The sequence below is a fragment of the Equus caballus genome, chromosome 1, assembly GCF_041296265.1.
Source record: "Equus caballus isolate H_3958 breed thoroughbred chromosome 1, TB-T2T, whole genome shotgun sequence".
NCBI lineage: Eukaryota > Metazoa > Chordata > Mammalia > Perissodactyla > Equidae > Equus > Equus caballus.
In genome coordinates this window covers 183,124,998-183,139,433 of record NC_091684.1, presented here as the reverse complement: position 1 = coordinate 183,139,433, position 14,436 = coordinate 183,124,998, and the positions used below count along the sequence as shown (strand labels likewise).

Below are 14,436 nucleotides of genomic sequence, written 5' to 3'. Positions count from 1 at the left end.
AACTCTCAAACCACCAGTCAAACATAAATGTATGTGCATATAAACACACACTCATACACATACAGACTTAAATACATCGATGAGAATGAGTTTTTCACATAACACCAATCTTTCCCTCTTACTCTAGCCAATGACGTTATTTTACTTTTAAATTTACTAATTTACTACCGGAGTAAACATTCTATCAATGTATATACTACAAAAACGTTCCACTATAATACAAAATATCTTTGCGTTATGGAATTCTTTTGAAAAGGATTACACAGACACAAACATAAAAGTAAATCTAAAATATTCATAAGTATACATGTCACAGAAAGAACATATACCAAAATATATACACTGAGATATCATAAAAAATAACAAAATCAAGTAATAAAAGCATTTCTTTACCTAGCTCTAGGTTTATAGTGCTTACTTGGTGCTATGGACTGAATATTCATGTCCCCCCAAAATTCACGTATCAAAATCCTAACCCCCAAGGTGATGGTATTAGGAGGTGGATTCTTTGAGAAGTGATTAGGTCATCAGGGTGGCTCCCTTATGAATGGGATTGGTGCCCTTGTAAAAGAGTCCCAAGAGAACCCTCATATTACTGCAGGTGGGATGCAAACTGGTGTAGCTACTATGGAAAACAGTATGGAGATTTCTCAAAAAACTAAAAATAGAAATACCATACGACCTAGCTATCCCACTACTGGGTATCTACCCAAAGAACTTGAAATCAACAATTTGAAGAAACTTATGCACCCCTATGTTCATCACAGCATTATTCACAATAGCCAAGACGTGGAAGCAACCCAAGTGTCCGTCAACTGATGATTGGATAAAGAAGATATGGTATATATATACAATGGAATACTACTCAGCCATAAAAAATGACAAAATCGTCCTATTCACAACAACATGGATGGATCTGGAGGGTATTACATTAAGCGAAATAAGCCAGCAGAGAAAGACAAACATTGTATCATTTCACTTATATGTGGAAGATAAACAAACACATGGACAAAGAGAACAGATTAGTAGTTACCAGGGGGAAGGGGGATGGGAGGTGGGCACAAAGGGTGGCAGGGCGCACCTATATGGTGACTGACAAATAACAATGTACAACTGAAATTTCACAAAGTTGTAAACTATCATAACCTCAAAAAAAAAAACAAAAAAGAATCCCAAGAAAGCTCCCTTGCTTCCTTTCACTACGTCAAGATACAGCAAAGAGTCATCATCTGTGAACAAGGAAGTAGGTTCTCACCAGACAGTGAACCTGCCAGCCCCTTGATCTTGGACTTCCCAGACTCCACTACTGTCTGTTGTTTATAAGCTATCCAGCCTATTGTATTCCTGGTATAGCAGCCCAAACAGATTAAGACACTCAGCTCTTCAAAAATCACTTGTGTTTCTATATACTAACAACAAACTATCCAAAAAAGAAATTAAGAAAACAATCCCATTTATAATAGCTTCAAAAGAATAAAATACTTAGGAATAAATTTAACCAAAGAGGTGAGAAATTTATACACTGAAAACTGTAACACACTGTTGAAAGAACTTAAAGAAGACACAAATAAATGGAAAGATAGCACACGTTCGTGGATTAGAATAACTAATATTGTTAAAATGACCATACTACCTAAAGCAATCTATAGATTCAATTCAATACTTATCAAAAATCCAATGCATTTTTACAGAAATAGAAAAAACAGTCCTAAAATTTGCATGGAACTACAAAAGACCATGCATAGCTAAAGCAATCTTGAGCAAGAAGAGCAAAGCTGGAGGCATCACACTTCCTGATTTCAAACTATCTTACAAACTACAGAAATCAAAATAGTATGGTATTGGCCTAAAATTAGACATATAGATCAATGGAAGAGAATAGAGAGCCCAGAAATAAACCCGTGCATATATGGTCAACTAATTTTCAACAAAGGCATCAAGAATACAAAATGGGGAGAGATAGTCTCCTCAATAAATGGTGCTGGTAAAATTGATATCCTCATGCAAAAGAATGAAGCTGGACTCTTAACTTACACCATAAACAAAAATTGACCCAAAATGGATTAAAGGCTTCAGGATAAGACCTGAAACCATAAAACTCCTAGAAGAAAACATATGGGAAAAGCTCCTTGATATTGGTCTCAGCAATGATTTTTTTGGATACACTACCAAAAGCACAGGCAACAAAAGCAAAAATAAATAAGTGGGACTACATCAAACTAAAGAATTTCTGCAGGGGGGCCAGCCCTGTGGTATAGTGGTTAAGGTTGGCATGCTCTGCTTCAGTGGCCTGAGTTCACAGGTTCAGACTCCAGGTGTCAACCTACACCACTCATCAGCCATGCTATGGTGGTGACCCACATGCAAAATAGAGGAAGACTGGCACAGATGTTAGCTCAGGGCTAATCTTCCTCAAGGAAAAAAAAGAGGAAGATTGGCAACTGATGTTAGCTCAGGGAAAATCTTCTTAGCAAAAAATAAAAAATTTCTGTACAGCAAAGAAAAAAATTAAGAAAAGAGAAAATATTTGCAAACCATACATCCAAAATGGGTTAATATCCAAAATATATAAGGAACTCTTACAACTCAATAGCAAAAAAACAAATAATCCAATTTAAAAATGGGCAAAGGACCTGAATAGACATTTTCCCAAAGAAGATACACAAACAGCCAATAAGTAATATGAAAAGATGTTCAACATCACTAATCAGGGAAATGCAAATCAAAATCACAGTGAGATATTACCTCACACCTGTTAGGATGTCTATTATCAAAAAGACAACAGATAACAAATGTTGGCAAGGATGTGGAGAAAAGGGAGGCCTTGTACACTGTTGGCAGAAATATAAACTGGTACTACCATTATGAAAAACAGTATGGAGATTCCTCAAAAAATTGAAAATTGAATTACCATATGATCCAGCAGTTCCACTTCTGGGTATATACCCAAAGGAAACGAAATCACTCTCAAAAAAATATCTGCACTCCTATGTTCATTGCAGCACTATTCACAATCGCCAAGATATGGAAACACCCTAAGTGTTCATCAATAAATGAATGGATAAAGAAAAAAACAGAATATTATTCACCCATAAAAAAGAATGAAATCCTGCCATTTGCGACAACATGGATGAACCTGGAAGGCAGTATGCCATGTGGGATAAGCCAGACAGAGAAAGAGAAATGCTGTATGCTATCACTTATATGTGGAATCTAAAAAACAAAAAAGTTGAACTCATAGAAACAGAGGATAGAATGGTGGTTGCCGGGGGCTTGGGGGAAGATGTTGATTAAAGGGGATAAACTTTCAGTTGTAAGATGAATAAGTTCTGAGGATCTAATGTGCAGCATGGTGACTATAGTTACTACTTCTGTATTGTATACTTAAAATCTGCTAAGAGTGTAGATCTTAAGCATTCTCACCAAAAAAAAAAAAAAGTAACTATGTGAGGTGATAGATGTGTTAATTGACTTTATTGTAGTAATCATTTCACAAGGTATACGTATATCAAATCATCACATTTTGTACTTTAAATACATTACAATTTTATTTGTAATTTAAAATACAAATATTATTTGAGGAGAAAAAAACAAAAAGTAATGACAACAACAACAACAAAAAAGACACCCAGATCCTGTATGGAATTTGGCCAAAAGAAAAACTTTTTTCCTAACTAATAGAAGATTCAAGTACTCCAGGACCTGTTTTAGTTGGTGTGTTGGCCCTTGGCTTAATGTCTTAAGTCACTCAAGAAGGGCAGCATAACTGTGGACAGTGCCAGCTGTGGTGGGTCAGCACTATGAGAAAGTGCACTTCAGGTTTTGAATTGTTAGCAGTTTGCCATAGAATACCACTAATACACTACAGGAGGTGAACTAGACTGAAGAAAAAGATACACGCCGGAGTAAAAGTGAGCCTGCACCCTTTATCTACGTGGGACTGCAAGTGGTGATTTCAACACAGGTAGACACCACAACTCCTCACCAAAAGAGGCGCAGGTCTGAGGCGCTGCTGCCGAGCCTGTGTAGGGCTCTGGTGCACTGGAGGGTTTTGAAACCAGCTTTGGAATCTTCTTCTTCTGCAGGAGACAGCCTTATGAGTAACTGTCACTCAGACGGTGGGATCTGAGGAGAATCCAAGGCCTGCCTGCCCATCATTTCCCTCACAAACCTGCTCTGGTTCCTAAATTACCTCAGAATCCACTCCACTCAGTTGGAAGCTAATGAGTGTTTTGGAGAAGAGGCATTACCATCTGCTGTCCGCAACCACTGGGACCTGCAAGGCAGCGCGTGCTGTGGGACAGGCACTACCTAGACTAGTGAGAAGACAGTGAGGTTGAGGCCCCAACGTTAACTAGCCATGAGAAATCAGCAAGTCATTTAACCACTCTCAGGTTCCTCATCTGCAAAATAGGAATAACTGCTCTGCTCACCTGGCATTGCTCGGAGAGTCTAAGAAGTAAAATGCTGTATTTGAAAGCACTTTAAGAAAGAGGGAAAGGAGCAATGGGTAAAGGGAAGGGAAAGGGGGAAAGAGAAGGAAGAAAAGAGAAAAGAAAGAGGGGGAAAGAGGAAGAGGGAGGGATGAAAAAAGGGGAGAAGAAAAACAGGGAAATGGCGGAAATGGGTGGGGAGAAGCTGCGGGAAGGGACAGAGACCCGGGGATGAAAAAGGAGTCAAGGATGTAGGCTTGGGAACTTCAGTTCCTTTCCAGGCTTTCCACCCAAGCGGATGTCCTTGGGCAAAGCATTTAGCTGAGGTTCACTTTTCTTCTGGGAAATGAGGATAAAAATTCTGCCTTTTAATGTTATTATAAAGATTAGCCATTTGTCCATTCACAAACATTCATCCTTTCAACACATATTTATTGAGCACCATTCCAGGTGTTTGTCACGCATCAGTGAATAAAACAGACCAGAATCTGTGTCTTTGGGGAGCTCACATTTGGGTATGAACTGAAGTATTCAGCATGGTGCCTCAGGAGATGTCAGACTCAGGAGATGTCAGTTAACATTTTCATTGATATTAACAAACTGGAAGGTGTTACAAAATGCATAATAATACTACTAGCCCAAATTAATCAGATTAGCCAGATTTCATTCCTATGGAGAAATGGAACTTAGAAGAGGAAAACTTTGATGAGGAAGTGAAGAAAGTTCTGGTAAACCAGATGGCACCAGGGAGAGAGACAGAGGTGGAATGAACCCCTGTGTTCCTAGGATGGACAACCCTGCATCATCAGTAGAAGAAAACTGCTTTTCAAACAAAAACACCCACTGTGGACTGTTAAATGAAGACAAACAAACTACCACAATATTTAAGCTATTACACGTATTTTTCAAAGCACCTCAGTTTATTCTAATGATCAGTCAGAATCGAGAACCACTGGACAAAATAATTCATATATGAATAATTGAGAATAACTTGGTTGCACAGTGTGAAGTATAAGTATAAATAATGTACACGAAAAATCACTACAAACTTCTTGTGGCTAGAACAGGAACTTTTGAGTTGCTGTACTAAGGGTAACGTATTTGTGCTGATCCACACTCTCCTTGTTCACTTGACGTACAGAAGGTGAGGGGGAGTGTGCAAGACGACAGAAGCAGAATGAAAGGATCCAGAATGTGCATTAAAGACGGCTCAGTGTTGGGGGTGAGGGGGACGCAGAGCCACTGAGACTCAAACGAGGAAAAGGCACACCCTGAACGCTATTCTTCAAGTAGAGGTTCAAAATACTTCTTTCTCATCTGGGCTTCCAAGAAATGGGTTTATCTGTTAATCTCCAAATTGGTGTATTTCTCCCATTTTTTATCGTATTTAAAAGCTATCTTTCAAAAAATACACTCTCAGCTTAAATTACTAAGAAGGCATATGGACAGAAAAGGTGTATATAGTAAGGCAAATATTTTAGTCAAATGTGAGTTACTTTTTGAGAAATGAAGGAAAAATAAATGAGAAAAATTATAATAATTATTCTTATAATAGCTATGTGACAGGCACTGTTAAGGTACGCATTAACCCATTTAACCTCTAAAGAGCCCTGTGAGAGACGTGCTGATTCTCAGTGTGCAGGTAAGGAACAGAGGCACCCAGAGTTGCCCAAGATCTTGCTGGTGTAAGAAGCAGAGCCAGGCTCTGAACCCAAGTGGGGAGGCTGACTACAGAGCTTGTACTCGTCACCTCCAAGATACAATATATAATTCCCAAATGTGTATAGTTACCGCTGGAACACAGACCCTCCCTCACAAACACACACTTCCAGGCATCTTGCCCTGGCCACTCTGGCTCCCCAGCAGCAGCCCAGGATTCAGCCAGCAGGGCAGAAAAGAGGCAGTGCTCACTCTGATCACCCACAACATAACTCAGCCACGTACAGAGCAGGGAGAGGAGACTGTGCCTTAAAGAGCTTCCAAGGATTCATAATTTTAGAGGCCACCAATTGCAAAAGTCTTGCCTAGCAAAACTTTGTTGGTACAGTCTGACACTAGTGGGCATGTACTAAGTTGTCAATAAATTCTTGTTGATCAGGGCAACACACAGATCTCTAACCTCTTCAGCCACCAGACAATGCATTTATTTCCACGCTGTAATGTCTATGCTGCTCAGGGGACAAAGATGCTGTAAAGATGAGGCTGCTGATCCAAGTGAGTGTGGTTGCACAAAATACACAGCATGAAAGTCCACAAGGAAGAACAATCTCAATAATCGCTAGAACTCTTGTCCCCCTGGCCTAATTTTCAGACTCTGGGCTTCTGCTAATTTGCAGGGTTGCTTTATAAAGACAGAGTCAGTAAAACACTGTTGCTCCAGAGGGAAGCAGAGCCTAGGGCTGGGGACTGGGAGCCCTGAGTCTCAGTGCTGGTAACTAGCTCGGAGGGTCATTCATATTCTCTGTGTTTCAGGTTTTTTCATGATACATGCCCTGCCTTTTCTGGGGACTATTGTGAAATCCCCTGCGATAATAAAGGGAAATGTGCTTTCTGTATTTTAAGACTACAGGCCAGCCTAGTGAAAATGCCTTAGGTTCTAGAGCCCGACAGACCTAGGTTTAAATTTCAGCTCTGTCCTTCACTAGCTGTGTGATCACCAGCAAGTTACTTGCCCTCTCTGAACATAGTTTTCTCATCTATTATAAAGGGTTAATAGTAAGACCTATCTCTTAGGATGGTCAGATAACTAAATGATCTAATTATGCAAAGCATCTGGCACACATTCCTGCTAAATAAAAGGTGATTATTGTGCTTGTTTGCCAGCCATTATTTCTCAGGTTAGACTTACATAGACTGTAGACATCTTCAAGGCTTTGACAATGAATTTCTTTTTAATCCCTACAGCATCTAGCACAGAACCGAACTCACAGTAGCAGCAGCAGAAGGAGCAGTACTAGTAGCAGCAGAATGAGCCAGAGTAGCAACAGCTACAATCATTGCCAGAGCCGCAGGTAGCAGCAACAATAGTACAGTAGCCATAGCAGTAGGGCAGCAGGAATAGCAGCTACGATTGCAGTGCTCTCCCGGCCTGTCCTATCTTATACTATGGATCTTCTGTGCCCAAACCAAGAAGACAAAGTCTCCCATGCAAATAAGCACTGATTTATAGGCACTGGGTCAATAAGAAATTGAGCAAACCCTGCAAGTTAAGGAAGCTCAAATGCTGATGGGTGTTAAGTACAAGTTTCTTCACTCTAGCCCTGTAAGTTGTCACCCCCACTGGTATCAGATGCAGCATCTCTATGCCACTATTAAATGAGGAAGATACTAAAGAAAGAAGCTGGTGGGATTTTGAGAAGAGCAGTGAGCCTGACTCATTCAGTCCTTGAAGAGAAAGGAATTGGGCACTTGCGCTCTCAAACTTCAACCTAGGTTAGAGCTTTCTTCTCTGACCCTCAAAACCCCAACGTCTTAAGAGGCTAAAATCCTCCAGGTTCAAAGCCATTTTACAGGTGTCAGGGAAAGACTAGAAAGACCCAGATAACCAGCTGAAAGAGAGGCCCAAGTTGGTCCTGGATACTTGGGGGAAAGTGACAAGGAGGTTGGGAGAGTGACCAGAGTGAAGCCAAGAAAACAAACTTGAGACACTGAGTGGATTTCCCCATCCATCCCCACAAGCAAGGTTTTCTCTCAGCGGTGAAGAGTTCAACTATTGTCTGAGGAAGTAACCAAGAGCACAGATGCAGTGGATTTCCTCTTGTACTTCTTTTTTATGCATGGCTTCCCTCGGGGAACATGGGAGAGGAAGTTTATTTAATAATATATACGTGGGTATGTGTTTAAAAAGAAAACAATTACAAAGAGCCAAACATGGGCAAAGCTTGACCATGTGACTATGAACCACACGTAAAGAAACACTCTTCCAATAAGAGCAATTCCAAAGGGGAAAACACATTCTCTGATTAGCGAACGTATGTATGAAGATATTAGTACACCTATCCGAATACAGGCATGCAAGACTCAGCACAGCCAAAGAAACAGCACATCAAAATGACAACACACCATGAAATAAACATCCTAATGGAAGAACTCAAAGGAGTCAAAATAAGATGTATCAGGAAGACTCTCACTTACCACTACTGGATAGTGTTTTTATCTACTTGTGAATGAGGGAAAATAATCTGTCCTTTGAGAACAAACAAGTCAGAAGCCCCGTTTTCTGTACAGGCCTGATGAGCTCTCCATAAGCCAGCGAGTTCCTCTTTCCTCAGCAATAGGAAATCAGAGGTCACAAAGAAGGTTCCGTTTGGCTGAACCCCAAGGGGAGGAGCGATTTTGCTCAGAGCTCTCTGAACAGAGAGCCTGAGGGATAGAAAGCTTGGTTTTTCCTCTGCTCTGCAGGGGACACACATGGGCAGTGATCCTGGGAATGGTGCAGGAAGAAAGTATCCACAGAGAAAAATCTGTCATCTCTATCTCATCACCAGTCCCCCAAGGTCGGTCAGGGCTCACAGGTCTTGAAATTTCCCTTGGCCCATCCAGGAACAGATTTCCTGATTCTAGATTCCTAACTTTGCCAAGTTCAGTATTTGCCAACAATGGGTCTTAGCTAGTTAATGGAAAAATACAGAATCTGGTGGCATCAAATGGGTGTGTCCTAGCAAATATCCATCAAATGGCTGATGTTGAGCAAGGATGAATACAATAAGTACAAGGATCTGAGTTAACAGTTTTGAGTTCAGTCTAGTAACATGGCTATCTCACAGACAGTTCTTTCTTCATTGGGGGCAAAGACTCCCTCAACCCTTTGTGGTCCCAGAGGCAGCAGAAGCTCTAGACATGCTGGGGGTAGGTAATGGCAGGGCAGAGAGAACAGAGTAACTTAGCAGAAGGAGAAGCAAAACCAGGGGTGGGAAGAGGCAACACTATGCCCCAACCCAACACAAACACCCACTTGTTATTTGAACGATGAGATTTAGAGCTACTTAGTGGCTTGGCTTCAGTGGAGCACTCATCCTTGAAACAGACCTAATGGTAACCCATCAACATTCTACAAACTCTAAAGCACTATATAAACGTTATCTTTACTGTTATTACCAAGAAACATAGTACCAAGACTCAACCATTTGGAATTGATATTTTACTCTGTTTCTTGTTTTTAAGCTGTTAATGGTCTAAGTGGTTTCTTCACTGAACTTTAGAATACTAATTATTCATGTCAAATATTCCCCACAGAAATCAATCAATGAGGACGGCAGAGAAAAAAAACACACACACTTTTAAAAACTTGTCTTTCTCTTCGAGAAACATTATTTTCCATTACTAAAGAAAATACCACCCAGCTTGAAGTATTCATATTTGGTTGACATTACCAACATCCAAGGCTATCCAAGCAACCAGGAGTTGGTTTTTTAATCACAGCTGTATGACCTAGAGGGTTTTCAGAACAAAGGAAAACTATGCTCTAAATATTATTCCCACTTCCACCCATTACATACACAGAAAACACATTTCTGGCAATTTTAGGATAGGGGTTTTATCCTTTATTCCAGCCATCAAGCTTCAGAGATACAGAGTTCTAGCTTCAAAGGCTAAGGAATTGCACTAGGTGATTCAGTACCAGATTCAGGCAACGCAAGTATACTGGGAGTTCTGGCCACCCCTAAGATTTTCCACGCTGTGATGGGTAAAATCTGAGGGGAGAGGCTAGTGGAAGGGAGGCTGCCATCTAAGCGCTGGAAGCAATTCTACCTGCCCAGGTATAGGGACTTGAATTCCCTTTGGGGTGAGCAGAGCCTTTGTTTTGGAAAAAAAGTCCAAATGCATCCTTGGTTACACCTACCATTTTTTCTTGGAGAATAATGTGAAATAACCTAAATGTAGATGTTTCATATTAAAAATATAAGAATTCTGTTTGGTAGAGAAGATTTTCATTTTGGGTTGAGCTTGAGTGGTCTTTAGAGATATCTTTGTCCTTTTTTTCAGAGGGGAGCTATGGATTGAGGATAATGTGCCCCTAAAGGGAATGGAGAGTCTCAATACTTGGATAAGACAGAAACTTGGACAAAAAATAGGGACTGAGAAAGCCAAGCTTAGACCGGGGGAGAGGAACTTCATTCTCCTTCTGGGTCTTAGGGAAGTTCTGTTTATATTCTTATGAGGTGACATGCTCAGAGCATTCCAGGGTACGGTCAGCTGGCCTCTGCCACATAGAAGCATGCAGGAAACTAGGCAGGTGGTCACTAGAAAGGTCCCTGAAGGTAGCCTGGAGCCACTTACTTCGAAGTAAGCAACACTGCTGTGGACTGATTTGTGTCCACCCAAAAGTCATATGTTAAAGCCCTAAGCCTCATGTGACTCTATTTGGAGATAGGGCCTGTAAGGAGATAATTAAGGTTAAATGAAGTCTTGACAGGTGGGGCCCTGAACACACGGGATTAGTGTCCTTATAAGAAGAAACACCAAAGAGCTTGGTCTCTCTCTCTTTCTCTCTGCCACGTGAGCAAGAAGACAGTCATCTAGAAGTCAGGAAGAGAGCTCTCACCAGAAACTCTATTGGTCAGCGCCTTGATCTTGGACTTCCAGCCTCCAGAACTGTGAGAAAATAAATTTCTGTTGTTTAAGCAACCCTAGACTGGTATTTGTTATGGTAGCCTGAGCTGACCAACATACACACCTAGTAACTATTTCAGGATACTTTGTGTGTCGTGTTTTTGTTTCATTATTTCTTTACCTTAAGTAGTCCTGTTAAACCCGACAGTCTAGCAGATCTTTCAAGTATTTGAATGCTCCAGGCACTGTGCTAAGAAAGGGAAAACAATGACAAATAAGATAGACACAATCGCTACCCTTATGAGTAGTCTAGAGAGAAAGACAATTAAACAAATAGATAATTCATGGCAATTGTGACAAGTGCTATCCTGCACATATGAGAGCATACAGTAGTCTCTGCCATGCTGTGCAGGCTTAAGGGGAGAGCCTGTTTTCTGTGTGGCAAAGTATAATAAATAATAGGGCAAGACCAGTATGGTAGTGGGGGCAGCCACCACGTGAGGGAGATCAGAGATGCCCAGGCCACATGATGTGATGGACAGGCACCAGCATGGCACCTTGATGAGGAGAGTGGAACACTAGATTGAAAGCCTGCTGAGGGCAGCAACCATCTCTCTCTTATTTGCTGCAATACCCTCAACATCTAGCATCCCTTGGCTACACAGTAGACACTCAATATGTATTCGTTTTTGGATGGATGGGCACAAATGACAAAACTATAGAGAGAATCTCAGAAACGAATAGGAGATAATCTGAAGGGACTATAGTCCTATACTCTAGAATATAAAAACATAAAGTTGCTGTATTAAGAGTATGAAGAGAAAGTGACACTTACTACAATCCTCAGGGATATTCCAGTAACATTGGCTGAAGATGTTAGGGACCATGTCAGAAATCTCTGTAATATATACCTGTTGTTTTTGTCCAACAGCCATTTCCAAAAGTTCCAAGAGACCTCAAAGTTCCTTTGGGAAGGAGGATTCAAACTTCTTTTGGGAAACCACCCCCCATCATTCTCTAGTCATGTGGTTTCTATGGAATTGACTCAAACCCTAGCTACAAGGGAGTTCCTGGTTGGCTTAAAATAACAACATATCCCATCCCTGTGGCTACACTGATTAGTTCCAGAACGGCACAGAAACCAGTCAGAGCCAAGGAAATTTGTTTATTCTTCCTCTGGAATTGGTAGTGGGAGGATACGAAAACATAGAGTGAGCTGGTAAAGCTGACACCCAGATGAAGAAAGCTTAGAGACAGATCCTGGTGATAATATTTGAGCCCTGCACCAAACCCTACCGGAAGCTCAGCCTGCCTGTGGACTTCATGTGAACCAACACACTCCCATCTTACTTAAGGCACTTTGGGCTTTCTAGAACTTGCAATCTAGAGAATCCTGATGGACACATGCCCTGCTCTCCCTGTCCTCACTCTTTTCTGGACTGAAGCAGGCTGAGTCACAGGAGCAGTGAGTCTCCCCACCTTAAGCCTCTCCGCAAGGGCTGCTGGGATTTCTCTGGCAGGTCTCCACAGTCATCCTGCCAGCAGCAAAGGTCCTGGGAGAGCTCCCTTTGCCCTTATGATTAAGGGCTCCAGCTTACAACCTGCCCTCCCTGCATCTGTTTCCTATGGCAGGAAGTCAAAATGCCCAATACAAGATAGATGGGGAAGTCCCTGGGCTTGAAGCGCAGAGCTATTGATGCAATAGCAGATTTCAGCTGTCTGCCTTTCTGTCTCCACCTTGTCAGTATCACAGCCACTCAAAACCAAGAAGAGGGCTTGGTGGGATGACAGAGATAGGGAGTACAGCCCCTAAAGGAAGAAGGGCAGTTTGGACTCTTCGCACACTGCCCTGCAGCACGAGATTAAGTGGTCACGCCCCTTTCCTTCGATTCTCCATCACAGGTCTCCAGCACACAGCCACACCCTATGATTGTAGGATGCTATGGATGGAATTGTGTCCCCCAAAATTCGTATGTTGAAGCCCTAACCCCCAATTTGACTGTATTTGGAAATAGGGCCTATAAGGAGGTAATAAACGTTGAGTGAGGTCATCAGGGTGGTCCTAATCTGATGGGACTAGTGTCCTCACAAAAGAGGGAGAGACACCAGAGCTCGTTCTCTCCCAACACTCAGGCACTAAGGAAAAGCCATGTGAGGATGCAGTGAGAAAGTACCTGTCTGCAAGCCAGGAAGAGAGTTCTCACCAGAAACCAAATCAGCCAGAACGTTGATCTTAGACTTCTAGCCTCCAGAATGGTGAGAAAATACATTTGTGTTGTTTAAGCCACCTAGTCTATGTATTTTGTGACATCAGCCTGAACAGACTAATAAACAGGAGGTTACAGTACCTAAAGCCAATGGGAGCAAGCTGTGTGCAAGGTTGTCCAAAAAGCTAATGCAATCTTACCCTGCATTGAGAAAAGAATAATATACTAATGATGGACACGTTTTACTCTACCATATATAAAGAAAGACAGTCAGAGCCCAGTCAGATGATGAGTCGCCACGGAAGTTGCTGGCTTGGATAAGAGGAGGTAGTGCTTTTCAAATAGCAGAGGGGTGTCATATTGAAGAGCGAGCTAGCCTTGTTCTGGATGCCTCAAAAACTAGAAGGTCAATGAAAAGGAAAAAGGCAAAGCTGGTTTCAGCTTAAAATTAGAAAGTTCTAACAAACTGTTACCCAAAAATTGAAAGGGCTGCCTCATTGGGTCATTGAGCATCTTGCTACTGAAGATAGACAAGAAGAAGTTAAATAAGTGTCTCTCAGAAATATCAAGCAAGTGATTCTCACTGTGAAGCATAAGGTTGAACTATAAAACCTTTATTTCTTCTTCCAACTGTGTGATCTTATGAATCTACAACTAATAGCATGGTAATTAAGAACTAGACCACTGGTTTCAAATCCCAGCTCTGTCACTTACAAACTGTGTGACTGTTAACTTCACACAAGTAACTGTGTGTCAAGTTACTTCCTCATCTGTAAAAGTAGGGCACTAAGAGTATCTTCTTCATCCTGGAGTGGTTAAATGAGTTAATATATGGAAAGAACCCAGAACAGCACCCAACCCATGGTAAGCCCCCAATGTTAATAACAGATGAATGACAACTTTGTGCCCTGACCCATTATAACTAAAATAGGATACAAAAATATTCTCATGGTCCTGGTCCTCAAGGCTAATATATGAAAGCAGGAGCAAATAACGATAGCTACCAATTTTTTAGTTCCTACTACAAATTGAACACTTTATATACATCAAATCTAATCTTCCAGCAACCAGAAAAATAGGGATAACCATTCCCCTTTAATATGATGGAGCCAAAAATGATAAGATTACGTAATTTTCAACTATTTACAAGGTGATAGCAGGATTCAAATCCACCTTCATCAGGCTCCAAAGGGTAGGCTCTTTCCATTCTAGCAGCCATCTCAAAACTAGTCTGTTCCTTTCAA

General features: G+C 41.3%; 1 protein-coding gene across 3 annotated transcripts in view; it reads right to left on the bottom strand.

The window, feature by feature from the left end:
• The window catches only part of AKAP6 (A-kinase anchoring protein 6), a 509,527-nt gene that overhangs the window by 463,598 nt on the left and 31,493 nt on the right, over nucleotides 1-14,436 (bottom strand). For 2 of the 3 annotated variants that reach the window (XM_070241754.1, XM_023623662.2), the window contains exon 1: nucleotides 8,568-8,725. The exons of the other annotated variant lie outside the window; for it this stretch is intronic. The gene's annotated coding sequence lies outside the window, so the exon portion shown is untranslated. Of the gene's footprint in view, nucleotides 1-8,567; nucleotides 8,726-14,436 lie in introns of those variants that run through there. 3 annotated transcript variants of the gene reach the window in all.